The 15,449-nt window shown below is 40.7% G+C and overlaps 1 non-coding gene across 1 annotated transcript; it reads left to right on the top strand.

The window, feature by feature from the left end:
• The first annotated feature begins 5,462 nt into the window (after positions 1–5,462).
• LOC136119728 (small nucleolar RNA SNORD88) lies at positions 5,463–5,551 on the top strand. Its single transcript, XR_010655689.1, has one exon. It is a non-coding gene; the product is annotated as a small nucleolar RNA SNORD88 (small nucleolar RNA).
• Positions 5,552–15,449: the final 9,898 nt, after the last annotated feature.

The following is a 15,449-nucleotide window of genomic DNA, read 5'->3' as shown; positions in this document are numbered from 1 at the left end:
AGAAGAAGCTTCTAGTTAGGATATTTCCCGGATAAGTGCTGTCTGGCAATTCCGCAGCCTCGCCCGAATTGAGGGGAGCCATCTTGTCCCTCTCTGACTCTGAGTTTGTTTGGGTGCATCGTTCTTTGTCGGTGTGTTTGTATTATCATTGTCTGGAGCTTTTTTTTTTTTCCTTCTGTCACTGCCTGCCAGGGTCCTACATTGCATCCTTGGTGTTTCTGTCGTCATTGCCTCAGGCCCTGGGTGTGCTCTGGAAGGCTGTGCAGTATTGGAGGGACAGAATGACCTTCCGGCCCTGAGTCCCTGGTGAGTTGTTATTCCGAAGATAGTGGTTGGCTCATCGCCATCTCTGCTGAGTGCAATGAGCTCAGACTGCAGCAAGGGGGGTTTGAGTAAAACCCAGGAAAGACCTACCCAACTGCAAGTAATGTGACCCAGTGAGTTGGGTAACCTTGGGAGACAATGGTATTACTTCCCCCAGGGAATTCTCAAAATAGAAGGGGCAGTGTTTGAACCAGTGAAGAGGTTGGCCCTTCCAAAATTAAAAACAAAACAAAACAGAAGAAAAACCAGGGGATGTGAAAGAGGACTGAGGAGGCTGGCACTGTTTTATGACTGACTGGAACATCCTTGTAAAAATGGTGTGGTGCTGTAAGTCTACCCTCCCCCTTTCCTCAGTGTGTCTCCACCACCTACTCTGCACTCCAGTGTCTTCTTTTACACAGGATACTGAATCATTCTGTATGTGTATGTATAAGACAGAGCTTGTCTTTCACCCTAGGGCTCCAGCAGCACTTTTTGGAGTCCCATTTGCCTTATACTTTCCGGATGTACAGGGAAGAAAGGAGCAGAGTACTTGATTCAGCAAGGCTGCATGTGAACTACTGGAGGCCTCCTCTGGAGGCCCTGAGGAGTATTGGACAGTGTCTGCATTTTGAGTACCTCACAGCAGTCCTGGTTCCTATCATGGAACATGTATTTAGCAAAATATCCAATCCATTCTGCAATTTGGATATGGCCCTACCTGAAATGAACATAATATGTCAATTACATCTCAGTTTTTAAAAATGGACAGGGCCCTGAAAATCCTTTTTGTAGCAGAGAGGGAGAAATAGTACTGGCAGAACATAAGACGGTGGGGATGCCTCACCCTATATGACGCATGAGACAATGCTCTGCTACACCTTTACCCCGCAATTTGCAGATCTGAATCTGGCAAAGAGCACAGAGAGATGTGCAGGCCTCCTCTTCTGCAATCAGAAAAGAGTGCCACGTGGAGGCAGAGCCAGAATAGGTTGTAGGGAGAGGAAGGGGATAGTTACCATAGCAACTGTAGAGATGAAGCCTTTAACTAGCACAGGGCCTCAGTATAATGGTCAGCAGCAGTTAACCATAGGCTCTGCTTTCAAGTCTGACAGAGAGGTTAGACAATAGATATGAATGGTATAGGGAAGGACCACACACTGATTAGATGGTAGGGGCAGAAATTCAGGCCAGTGATCTCAGACCCTGCTAGAATTGGCTTTTTTAATAATTAGAGCTGCAGGGGACTTCCCTGGTGGCGCAGTGGTTAAGAATCCGCCTGCCAATGCAGGGGACATGGGTTCGAGCCCTGGTCCGGGAAGATCCCACATGCCGCGGAGCAACTAAGCCCATGCGCCACAACTACTGAGCCTGCGCTCTAGAGCCCGCGAGCCACAACTACTGAGTCCGCGTTCCACAGCTACTGAATCCCGTGTGCCTAGAGCCTGTGCTTCGCAACAAGAATAGCCACTGCAATGAGAAGCCTGCACATCGCAACAAGGAGTAGCCCCCATTCGCCGCAACTAGAGAAAGCCCGTGTGAAGCAATGAAGACCCAATGCAGCCAAAAATAAATAAATTAAATAAATAAACTTAAAAAAATAATAATAATTAGAGCTGCAAATACAGGTTATGATAGTACTAAAAGAAAACTGTGGAGTGTTAGCATCTATGCTCCAGAATTTTACAACTGAAGACAGAAACCACTGATCGACATACGTACAATGCATCGAAAGCTGAATAAAATCTTTAAAGAAATACATTTATACATGAATTGAGAAGTATATGAAGTCCTATTTTGTGTTTAGGAATAGTTTGCTGTGGCAGGAGCATTCAAAGACCCATCCATTTGAGAACCTATGATATACATGATTGTGAGGCACATGCAGTAGTGTGTGCTGGTTATAGAGCCCACTGTAGTATTTCATTTTCCTGTTTACCCCTTGAACTGACCAGGTATGATCTTTTGGGAACTCTCCTATTCTCTATTCTCTTCCACACTCTTGTCATACAGCATTGGTAGATATAGCAGTTACAACCAATGCTTTCCAAACTATTTGTGATGAAGGACCCTTGAATCGTGGAAGGGTTCTCTAAGGATCCATCACTGAAAAAGGAAGTTAGAGGGGGTGTAAAAGGAAGACGGTATTACAGGCTCTTTCCTTGGGTATGCACTGGAGTGGGCATAAGGCAGAAGATATTACAGATCGTAAATTGTTTGAAAGGTAACGGTAGCCTTGGCTAAGTTTAAGCCACTTAAGGGATTCTCAGCCCCCAGACTTTTGTCAGTTCATAACATATGGTGATAAATACCCAACAGGTAAATCATATACATGCTTAACAAAGTAGGAGGGGCATCTCTAAATTTTTTGTGGAAATAATTTCATTTTTGGTATTTCAATGATTGAAGTTGTCCTCATGAGAAAATCAGAAATTTATTGGAATTAATTACACTCATCCTGAATTATGTATGCGTGGGAGAGGAAGGTACCATAATCCTTTCAATGCTTAGGGTCTCCATAGGACTTAAGCTAGCTCTGATAATTCATAAAGAAAAAATACTCCTCCCTGCTAGCCCAATGAATGTCATTAGTTTTTCTGGGGATATGAGCTCGTTTGGCAGAATTCCAGCCTGCTTTGCTGGATTGCATGGTCTTATCAACCAAAATATCCAAAAGGAGGTGTATGCAGCTCACATTCCCATCCTGTACTCAGTTCTGCCTATAAAGCATTCTTTACACAGAGAGAGGTGTGTTGGATTACATGACTGATGTGCCAGAAGCTTATCCTTGGCTTTTGAGGAAAATGCTATGATCATAATACATACCAGCAACCATAGGGTCACTTCTTAGCATGAATAGCTGGTTTATCTGCAAAGGCACTGAGTGAAATAACCTCTAATGGGGTACCGAGTAATCTCTAAAAAGTTTGAGATGGGGAAGAAGTCTGCATTTATTACTCTATCTAGTACACAGAGGAAGCCCACAATAAACGTTTGTTGCATAATTTTCCTGATTATTATTTTTTCCCTAAGTAATGGGAAGAGCAAAGGCACTGGGTTTACCCTCCTTGTGCAGAGCATTGCAAAGGACAATGAAGAAACTTCTCCTTTTTCCTCCCTCACTCTCCACACTCTTCTTTTTAAGAAAATGATTCCTAAATGTGAGAAAGAAACATTTATGGATACTATTTTCTCTTTTCCATTCCATTAGCATCTGAAATGAAAGTTAGTGTTTGGCTGTGGCCTCTGATAACACCTCTTCCTTTAGTCTGAATAAAGCTGCCTCTTCCTGTAGGGATTGCTAAGGATTTTCATGTGATGGTTAAGAGGATGGAGGTACAGAGAATCTATATGTAAAACTTAGTTTGGAGGCCATGCCTGTGTATGAATTAAATTTTGCATCGGTTTTTTTCGAGATATATAATAGAGTTACTTTCCTTCAAGGTATACTTGGGTTGCAGAAATTTTGTTCCCTTTGCAATATTACAAACTCACAGATACTTTGTCTTCTCATCAGTTCTTTCTTTCTATCTAATATTTATTTATTTATTTAGGCTGCACCAGGTTTCAGTTGTGGCACGTGGGATCTCAGTTGTGGCATGCATGCGGGATCTAATTCCCTGACCAGGGATTGAACCCAGGCCCCCTGCACCGGGAGCGCAGAGTCTTACCCACTGGACCACCAGGGAAGTCCTCATCAGTTCTTTCTTGAAGATCCTTCATCATACGTCCTAACTTCCATTTCTAATGATACCTCCTGTAAGTATTTTGCATTAACCCCTTCATTCAGTCAATCTGAGCCATTTGCCTTTCCCTCGGCCATTCTTTTTTTATAAATTTATTTTTTTATTTTTATTTTTCACTGTGTTGGGTCTTCGTTGCTGTGCACAGCTTTCTCTAGTTGCGTCGAGCAGGGGCTACTTGCAGTGCACGGGCTTCTCATTGTGGTGGCTTCTCTTGTTGCTGAGCACGGGCTCTAGGCACATGAGCTTCAGTAGTTGTGGCACGTGGGCTCAGTAGTTGTGGCGCACGAGCTTAGTTGCTCCACGGCATGTGGGATCTTCCTGGACCAGGGCTCGAACCCATGTCCCCTGCATTGGCAGGCGGAATCTTAACCACTGCGCCACCAGGGAAGTCCCCATTCTTGAACTTTCTGTTCAGGCTGCATCTCTTTCCTTGAGTGTGTTGTTACCCTTAATTCTCATCTAGAGATTTACCTTTATGATTTACTTTATTTGTGGAATAAGGTTCCATCTCATCTCACAAAAAATTTAAGGAGTATGGCCTAACTCAAATAACTGCCTCTCTGAAACTGACTTCCTCACTTGCCAACTGTGTGAACTTAGGCAAGTTCTCATCCTCTCTGTGCTTCAGTTTTCTCATCTGTCAAATTATTCGTAATAGCACCCCACCTTAAGGATTATTTTGATAATTAAGTGGGACAATCCTTTAAATATGCTTAGAACAATGCCTAGAATTCATTTTTTAAGTCATTCATCCAGTAATATTTATTGAGCACTTACTGTGTGCCAGCAAATAAAACACAAAGATCCCTGCTCTTGTGGTGCTTATGTTCTAGTCGGGGAGACAGATAATAAATAATAAATAGGTATATAGTGTGTCAGAAAGTGATTAGTTCTGTGGCAAAAAAGAAAAAATATGGTAAGGGTGATTGAGAATGCTGGAGCAGGCTGTGGTGATGGGGAAGAATGGTGAAGGGGCAGGAAAGATTGCAATTTTAAAGGGGCTGGTCAGGGTGAGCCTTATGAAGATGAGACTTAAGCAGACTTGAAGGAAGTAAGGGGGTTGGCCATTTGGGTATCTGGTAGTGAGTCTTGTAGGCAGAGAGGATAGCCAGTACAAGGTCCCTAAGGTAGGGGTATGCCTGGTATATTCAAGGCATAGCTGGAGCCCACTGTGGCTGGAGCAGAGGAGTGAAAGAAAGAGGAATAGGAGATGAGATTGGAGATAATAGAGGCCAGATTACATAGGGCCTTGTAGGCATTGTTAGGACTTTGGTTTTTACTCTGAGTGAATTAGGGAACATATGCAGGCATTTGAACAGAGGAATGATATGGTTTGATGTAGATTTTTACAGGATCACTTTGGCTGCTGTATTGAGAATAGACTGTAGAGGTTGTAAGGATTAAAGTGGGAAACCACTCTCATGATGTCCAGCACTGGACTCCGATCACCCCTGAGGATGAAGTGCCTGCCGGACTTTGACACCTGGGGATCTGAGGCGCCCTGGTTAAAAATAATAATAATACAGTGAGAATCCAGCCAGGGGACTTGCAGTAATCTTGGTGAGCAATGATGTAGCTCAGATCAGAGCAATGTCAGTGGAGATGGTGGGATGCTAGACACACAGTATTTTAAAGGTAGAGCCAATCTGATTTCCTGCCTCCCAAATGGGGAGTGAGAGAGAAAGAGAGTAAATAGTGACTCCAAAGTAAATAACCTGTCCCAGAATATATTTTTAAAAATCTGCAAATCAATAAAAAAAGACAACCCAATTATAAAGTGGCCAAGCAATTTGAATGGGTTTTCACTAGAGATGATATACAAATGACCAATAAGTACATGAAAAAGTGTTTAACATCATTAGTCCTAAGGAAATGCAAATTAAAATCCCAGTGGGGAGTCCCCTGGTGGCCTAGTAGTTAGGATTTCGGGCTTTCATTTCCATGGCCAGGGTTCAGTCCCTGATCAGGGAACTGAGATCCCACAAGCCGCGTGGCACAACCAAAAAAAAAAATAATAATAATAAAAAATAAAACCATAGTGTAACATCACTTATCCAATAAAATGGCAAAAGTTAAAAGACCAATAACACCGAATGTGAGCAAGGATGTGGAACAACTAAGACTCTTATGTACTGCTAATAGTAGTGTAAAACGTTATAATGACTTTATTAAAGTATTTGGAAGTTTCTTATAAAACTAAACATCTACACTGTGACCTAGAAATTCCATTCCTAGGCATTTACCCAAGAAAAATCAACACACGTATATCCACAAAGAGATTTGCGATAGTTGTTCATAGCAACTTTATTCATAATTGCCAAAACCTGGAAACAACCCATCCATCAGTAGGAAAATGGATAAACAAATTGTGTTACCTTCATGCAATAGAATACTACTCAGCTATAAAAAGAAACTACAAATATACACAGCATATATGAAAAATAAAAACCATTATGCTGAAATAAAAGAAACAAAACACAAAAGAATATTTTTTTGGTCTCCTGAGAAATAGATACCAAGACGTGATTAGATGTGCAAGAGATTTATTGGGGGAGTATATTGGTTATCTATTGCTTTGAAGCAAATTACTCCAACATTTAGCAGCCTAAAACAACAAACATTTATTATGTCACATAGTTTCTAAGGATCTGAAACCCAGGAGCAAATTAGGTGGGTTTTTTTTTTTGCTGTACGCGGGCCTCTCACTGTTGTGGCCTCTCCCACTGCGGAGCACAGGCTCCCGACGCGCAGGCTCAGCGGCCATGGCTCACGGGCCCAGCCGCTAAGCGGCATGTGGGATCTTCGCGGACCAGGGCACGAACCCGTGTCCCCTGCATCGGCAGGCGGACCCTCAACCACTGCGCCACCAGGGAAGCTCAGGTGGGTGGTTTTGACTTAGGATTTCCTGTGAGGTTACAGTCATGATGTCAGTTGGGGTTATGGTAATCTGAAGGCTTGAGGCTGAGGCTGTATGATCTGCTTCCAAGATGGCTCATTCACATGGCTGTTGGCAGGAAACCTCAACTCCTCACCTTGTAGGACTCTCCATAGGTCTGCTTGAGTATCCTCATGACAGCTGGCTTCTCCCAGAGCAAGTGAACCAAGAAAATAAGGAGGGAGTTATAATGCCTCTTTATGACATAGCGTTGGAAGTTAGGCATCATCACTTCTGCCTTGTTTTATTTATTAGAAGCAAGTCACTGAGTCTAGTCCACTCTCAAGAGGAAGGAAATTGGCTCTACCTTTTGAAGGGAATGTCACTGAATTTGTGGATATATTTTAAACCACCACAGAGAGAGATCAAGGGAAGGCAGAGAGAGCTTCAGACCAAGATACAGGTCTGACATGTGTGGAAAAAAGAGAGGAAAGGAATGAGGATTGGAAAGGAAGAGTCTTATCCTACAGCGTAGGTCCCAAAAAGGTTTGGCCAGGCAGATGAAGAATCTTCAAGTCAAAGGACCTGTTGGAAGACTCCTTTTTATCACAGGATTGGGCCTGCCTTTGTAGCCCTTTTGTTCTCTGGCATTGGCTGGGATTAGCCTATGGAAGTGTGGCTTTGGTGCAAAGGTGGGAGTAGGTCCAGAGGGGCAGCAGGTGTGGTCACCAACCAAATATACTCTCTGAAAGAAGATTTCAGTGATGCGTATTCATGATCACCACAAGTGCATACTGTATGAATAAGTTTATGTGAAATTCTATATAGAATGGGCAAAACGTATCTACAGTGATAGAAAGCAAATAAGTGGTTACTGGGGCTGGGGAGGGGATGGGAATTGATTGCAAAGGGGTACAAGGGAATTTGGGGTGATGAAAATGTGCGGTACTTGATTATGGTAGTGGTTACAAACATATATACATTGTGGAGTTCATCAAACTCTATACTTAAAACAGGCACATTTTATTGTACATAAATGATGTATAAAGTTTACTGAAAAACACGATGAACTACCACTTCACATTAACAATACCAAATGTTAGTGAGGATGTGCAGCACCTGAAACTCTCATATGTTGTTAGTGGGAGTATAAAATTATACAACCATTTTGGAAAACCGTTTGTCAGTTTCTTATAAAGTTAAACAAATACTTATCCTATGACCCAGCAGTTCTACCCCTGTATATCAGCCCAAGAGAAATGAAAACGTATGTTCACAAAAAGACTTATTTATGAATATTCATAGGAGGTTTATTTATAATGGTCCAAAACAACCCAAATATCCATCAATAGGTGAATTGATAAATTGTGGAACATGTATACAAAAGAATACTACTGAGCTGATACATGCAACAACATGGTTGAATCTCAAAAATGTATTGCGCAAAGAAGATGGATACAAAAGACTACATACTGCATGATTCCATTTATATAAAATTGTTGAGCAGCAAAACTAATATATAGTGATAGAAATAAGAATATAGTTGCCATGAAAAACTCTCTGGAGTGAGGAAAATGTTTTATATCTTGACTGGTATATAAGTTTAATAGATGTTTATCAAAACTCAGTAAATTATACAAATAGGCTGTGCATTTCACTGTATTTAAATTTTACCTCAATTAACAAATCAAAATGAAGAAAGCAGTCACTAAAAATAAAAATAAAAGTGAAATAAATTAACCTGTTTATTGGTAGAATTCTTTCAAATGACTTTAAAATATAATAGTTTTAACTGTATATTATTTTCAAAAAATTTTATTGTGATAAAATACACATGTGGGACTTCCCTAGCGGCACAGTGGTTAAGACTCCCAGTGCAGGGGGCCTGGTTTTGATCCCTGGCCAGGGTACTAGATCCCACATGCATGCCACAACTAAGAGTTCGCATGCCACAACTAAGGAGCCTGCATGCCGCAACTAAGGAGCCCGCCTGCCGCAACTAAGAAGCCTGCCTGCCACAACTAAGACTCGGCACAACCAAATAAATAAATAAATAATAAAATAAAATACACATAAAATTTACCATTTCAACCATTTTTAAGTGTACAGTTTAGTGATATTAAATATGTTCATAATGTTGTGGAACCGTAACCACCATCCATCTCCATACCCTCCCCCACCTTTTTTTTTTTTTTTTTTTTTTTTCAGTACGCGGGCCTCTCACTGTTGAGGCCTCTCCCGTTGCGGAGCACAGGCTCCGGGTGCGCAGGCTCAGCGGCCATGGCTCACGGGCCCAACCGCTCCGTGGCACGTGGGATCCTCTCGGACCGAGGCATGAACCTGTGTCCCCTGCATCGGCAGGTGGACTCTCAACCACTGCGCCACCAGGGAAGCCCCGTAGCATACTTCTTAATCGTACATTTTTATGGGATATACCCAAAGGAAAGAAATGAACTGCAAAAAATGTTAAACTGTTTTCATTTGCCATCTTGTTAGTAATATTGGGTTTTTTCAGAAATGGTTTTATATATGTAATAGAATAGAAAATAAATAAATCGTGCTAATGTTATCAGGAACCAAGATGTTGATTATACTAGAAAGAGATACAAATATAAAATCAAGAAAGTTGGATAAAATCCCTGAAATCCTACATTTAGTTAGAAAAAGGCAAACTGACCAACTCAGTAGCAACAAGCATCCAACCATCCAAACTGTGGTCTTTAAATGCCATTTACTACTAAATGAACTAAGACTTCTTAGAGAAACATCTGATTCTAGATCTGAGGCAGGAAATAAACAAGATGAACCTGGAACATCTTGTTATATCAGAAAGCAAGGAAGCTATCCAAGACTACTGGAATCATGTCAAGAGAAATCTGGGGCTAATCTGAAAGGACTTCCACAGCTCAACGATGGGACAATATGCTTTTTACTTTTTTTAAAATGTACTTGGGTCCTCTTTATTTTTTATTTTATTTATTTATTTATTTTTAGCTGCGTTGGGTCTTCTTTGCTGCGCGTGCGCTTTCTCTAGCTGCGGCAAGCAGGGGATACTCTTCATTGCAGTGCGTGGGCTTCTCATTGTGGTGGCTTCTCTTGTTGTGGAGCACGGAGCATGGAGCACAGGCTCTAGTGCATGGGCCCTAGTAGTTGAAACATGCAGGCTCAGTAGTTGCGGCCCACAGGCCCTAGAGCACACCAGCTTCAGTAGTTGTGGCTCGCAGGCTTAGTTGCTCCACGGCATGTGGGAATCTTCCTGGATCAGGGATCGAACGCATGTCCCCTGCATTGGCAGGTAGATTCTTAGCCACTGCGCCACCAGGGAAGTCCCAAGGGACAATATGCATTTCAAAATGAAGAATAATTGCAGTGGGTTGAAGCACACCAAATGTGTTAAAACCCATAGTTCATAGTGATACTAAAAACAAAAATCTCATAAGTCATCCAGTATGCTGGAGAATTTCATTATTTAGAGAACTATTCTCTATTACATGAGAACCTCAACTCATTATTTTGAAAACTAGTAAATCAAAGGAAAGAATCAAACATTTATCCTGCCATTCCTTAGGTAATCAAATATTTGATGAAGGGAAAGTTCTTATTTATAGAAGAATTCCAGCTAATGAATAAAGATAGTGTTCTAAAATTAGAATATCACTTTTTTACAGCCCCTCATGAAATAATGCAGCTAGATAACGATTACCAGTGACTGCTAAGCTGTCAGGTAAAAAGATGGTAATATTTGAACCTATTAATCAATTGTAACAGAACAAAAATACATTAAACCAGATGTTATATGCCTCCTGATGAGATGCAATAGGAAGTTTATACCAGTTATTCTTACCAAAAAAAGGAACATAAATCTGAACAAGTATACCTATCTGTTCATTTATAAAAAATAAAAAACTTTATTTATTTTTATTTTATTTATTTATTTTTGGCTGCATTGGGTCTTCCTTGCTGCGCGTGGGCTTTCTCCAGTTGTGGCGAGCAGGGGCTACTCTTCGTTGCGGTGCGTGGGGCTTCTCCTTGCGGTGGCTTCTCTTGTTGCGGAACATGGGCTCTAGGGCACGTGGGCTTCAGCAGCTGTGGCGCGCAGGCTCAGTTGCTCCGCGGCATGTGGGATCCTCGTAGACCAGGGATCGAACCCATGTCCCCTGCACTGGCAGGCAGATTCTTACCCACTGTGCCACCAGGGAAGTCTGGAAAATACTTTAAATACTTTAAATACTTTTTCTGATTGCACAACAGGGATGCGATCAGAAAAATCCACAAAGTTGGAAATTTTACAGAACAAACGATGTGATTTCATCAACAAATAAATAAATTGCAGGAAATAAAAAAGAGGAAGACTTACAGATTAAAAGAGGCCTAAGGTAAGTATCATCCAAATGCAATGTGTAAACTTTGTTTGGAATTGTAAAAAAAAAAATTATGAGACAATTGCAGAAACTTGAACACTATATATTTGATAATATTAAAAAATTACTGTTAATTTTCCTTGGGTGTGTTAATGATATTATGTTTAAAAGATTCTCTATATTTAACACACATACAAGTATTTATGGATGAAATGATATGATGTCTGGGATTTTCTTAGAAATAATCAGTTGGGGAGAAGTGGGTGGGGATATAGTTGAAACAAGATTGGGCATTTATTGCTGGAGAGGGTGTGGAGAAAAGGGAACCAACCACTGTTGGTGGGAACGTAAAGTGGTATAGCCACTATGAAAAACAGTATGGAGGTTCCTCAAAAAACTAAAAATAGAGTTGCCATATGGTCCTGCAATCCCACTTTTGGGCATATATCCAGACAAAACTGTAATTTGAAAAGATGCATGCACCCCAATGTTCACTGCTGCAGTATTTACAATAGCCAAGACATGGAAGCAACCTGTCCATCGGCAGATGAATGGATAAAGAAATTGTGGTACACACACACACACACACACACACACACACACACACACACAATGGAATACTACTCAGCCATAAAAAAGAATGAAATAATGCCATTTGCAGCAACATAGATGGACCTAGAGGTTATTATATTAAGTGAAGTAAGTCAGATATAGAAAGACAAATACCATATTATATCACTTATATGTGGAATCTAAACTGTGACACAAATTAACGTACCTAAGAAACAGAAACACACTCACAGACATAGAGAACAGACATGTGGTTGCCAAAGGGAAGAGGGGAAGGGGGAAGGATAGATTAGGAGTTTAGGATTAGTAGGTGCAAACTATTGTATGTAGAACGGATAAACAACAAGGTCCTACTGTATAGCAGAGGGAACTATAGTTAATGTTCTGTGATTAAATCATAATGAAAAAGAATATGAGGGCTTCCCTGGTGGCGCAGTGGTTGAGAATCTGCCTGCCAATGCAGGGGACACGGGTTCGAGCCCTGGTCTGGGAAGATCCCACATGCCGCGGAGCAACTAGGCCCGTGAGCCACAACTACTGAGCCTGCGCGTCTGGAGCCTGTGCTCCGCAACAAGAGAGGCCGCGACAGTGAGAGGCCCGCGCACCGCGATGAAGAGTGGCCCCCGCTCGCCGCAACTAGAGAAAGCCCTCGCACAGAAACGAAGACCCAACACAGCCATAAATAAATAAATAAATAAAAAATTAAAAAAAAAAAAAAGAATATGGGAAAGAATGTATGTATATGTATAGCTGAATCACTTCGCTGTACAATAGAAATTAACACCACATTGTAAATCAACTATACTTCAATAAAATAATTTTTTAAAAAGATTGGGCATTTGTTGATAATTGTTGAAGTTGGATGATAAGTACATGGGTTATTTTTTCCTTTCTATTAAAAAAGAATGTCTCTAAGCTTTTTGTTATAAACAGCAGGAGGGATGAAGTTGCCATCAACTGAGATGGGGAAGGCTGCAAGTGGAGCAGATTTGATAGAATGAGTTCAGTTTTAAACATGTCGAGTTTAAGATGTCAATTGGACATCCAAAGGGAGATATTGAATAGGCTGTTAGGTATATAAATTCAGGATTTGGGAGAGAGGTCAGGGCTAGAGATATAAAGTTGGGAGTCATTGGTATATAAATGGTAGTTACAGCAATGAGACCGGATGAGATCAGAAATGAGTGATACTAGACAGAGCTTAGAACACAGTAAATGCTCAATAATATTCATTATAACCACATGATTAAAATTCTTTCTTTTGATTTCTTCTTTGCACTCCTACAGCACTTCTATTGTATTTTGTATTATAGTTATTTGTATATCTCTCTTTGAAGAATATGGGCTACTTATTTGCAGAGCTTCCACCAATTTGGGCTTATCTGATGTTTCCTCATGATCAGATTCAGATTATGAATTTTGGGCAGGAATACAATTAAAGTGATGTTGTTTCCTTCTCAGTGTATCATATCAAGTGACACGTGATGACGTTTTGTCCCCTTACTAGTGATGTTAACTGGGATCACTTCATTAAGTTACCAGATTTTTTCACTGCAAATTTACTACTTTCTGTTTGTAATAATTCAGTACATTTTAGGGAGATAGTTTGAGACAATGTAAATACCCCCTTTTCCAGCATAGTACTAGTTTTAGTATCAATGATATTTATTTATTTTAAATCATCTTTATTGTAACACATTAAAAAGTGAATGAAACATAAATGTACAGATGTATGAATTATAAATACAGTAAGTCCCCTACAGATGAACGAGTTCCATTCTGAGAGCGTGTTTGTTAAGTCCAATTTGTTTGTAAGTCCAACAAAGTTATCCTAGGTACCCAACTAACACAGTTGGCTATATAGTACTGTACTGTAATAGGGTTTTTAAAAAATATTTATTTATTTATTTATTTTTGGCTGAGTTGGGTCTTCGTTGCTGCACGCATGCTTTCTCTAGTTGCGGGGAGCAGGGCCCCCCTTTTTTCTGCGGTGCGCAGGCTTCTCATTGTGGTGGACTCTCCTGATGTGGAGCACGGGCTCCAGGCTCACGGACTTCAATAGTTGTGGTGCACGGGCTTAGTTGCTCCGCAGCATGTGGGATCTTCCCGGTCCAGGGCTCAAACCCGTGTCCCCTGAATTGGCAGGCGGATTCCTAACCACTGTGCCACCAGGGAAGTCCTATAATAGGTTTATAATACTTTTCACAGAAATAATACATAAAAAGCAAACAAACAAAAAATAAAGAAAACATTTTTAATCTTACAGTACAGTACCTTGAAAAGTACAGTACACCAACTTGCAAACAGGGACTGGCATCGAGTGAACAGGCAAGAAGAGTTAACTGCCTAGTGGAGGGAGAGGAGGTGGAAGATGGTAGAGCTGAAGAATTGTCAGCAATAGGAGACGGAGGGCAAGCTGCAATTTCACTCGTGCATGACGTTGTTGGCACAGTTTCTGGTTCCTTGCTGGAACCAGAGGCACGTTCGCATCTTTGAAAGCTTGCAGCTTGAAGGTTCATATGTAGGAGACTTAACTGTAGTACACGTGTGTAGTGCCTCTAGTAAGAAAATAGAATTTCCAAGCACCCCACTTGGCTCCTAAAGAATTACAACCTCTTTATACCCTCTAAAATTAACCACTAGGCCTGACTTAAATGTATATATATATTTATTTATTTATCATTTATTTATTTTGGCTGTGCTGGATCTTAGTTGCGGCACGTGAACTCTTGTGGCATGCATGTGGGATCTAGTTCCCCGACCAGGGATCGAACCTGGGCCCCCTGCATTGGGTGTGCCGAGTCTTACCCACTGGACCACCAGGGAAGTCCCTAGGCCTGATCTTTATTGAATCAGATAATTTCTTTATTATTTTTTTATGATTTAGGTATGCATCTTTATTAAAATTTAGTTTTGTCTCATTGAAAAACTTTTTTATTATAGTAAAATACACATAACAAACTTTACCATTTTAAACATTTTAAAGTGTACAGTTCAGTGGCATTAAGTACATTCACACTGTTGTGCAGCCATCACCACCATCTCGCTCCAGAACTTTTACATCTTTCCAAACTGAAACTCTGTGCTTATTAAACAATAAGTCCATATTCCTCCCTTCCTCCAGCCTTTGGAAACCACTGTTCTACTTTCTGTCTCTGTAGATTTGCCTATTCCAGGTATATAAATGGAATATAAATGGAATCATACAATATGTGTCCTTTTGTATCTGGCTTATTTCACTTAGCACGTTTTCAAGGTTCATCCATGTTGTAGCATGTTGGTAACACTCTTGATTCTTATTCTGTAGTACTGGCCTCCAGGAAATTAGGGATTGGAAAGAAAAACTGAGAGGGAGGACAAGAGCCAGGAACTCTGGAGTCATGAGATGAGAATTTTATTTTATTTTTTAAATTTATTGTTTTTTAATTTATTTTTTATTGAGGTAACATTGGTTTACAACATGTTTCATGTGTACAACATTATATTTCTACTTCTGTATACCCTACTGAGTGCTCACCACCAAAAGTTTAGTTTCCATCTATCACCATACAGTTGACCCCCTTAGCCACTTTGTCTTTACCCAACCCCTTCCCC

The sequence above is a fragment of the Phocoena phocoena genome, chromosome 2 (assembly GCF_963924675.1).
Source record: "Phocoena phocoena chromosome 2, mPhoPho1.1, whole genome shotgun sequence".
In the NCBI taxonomy this organism is placed as follows: domain Eukaryota; kingdom Metazoa; phylum Chordata; class Mammalia; order Artiodactyla; family Phocoenidae; genus Phocoena; species Phocoena phocoena.
Note: the sequence above shows the minus strand (reverse complement) of the source record. Positions and strands in the feature narration are given on the sequence as shown.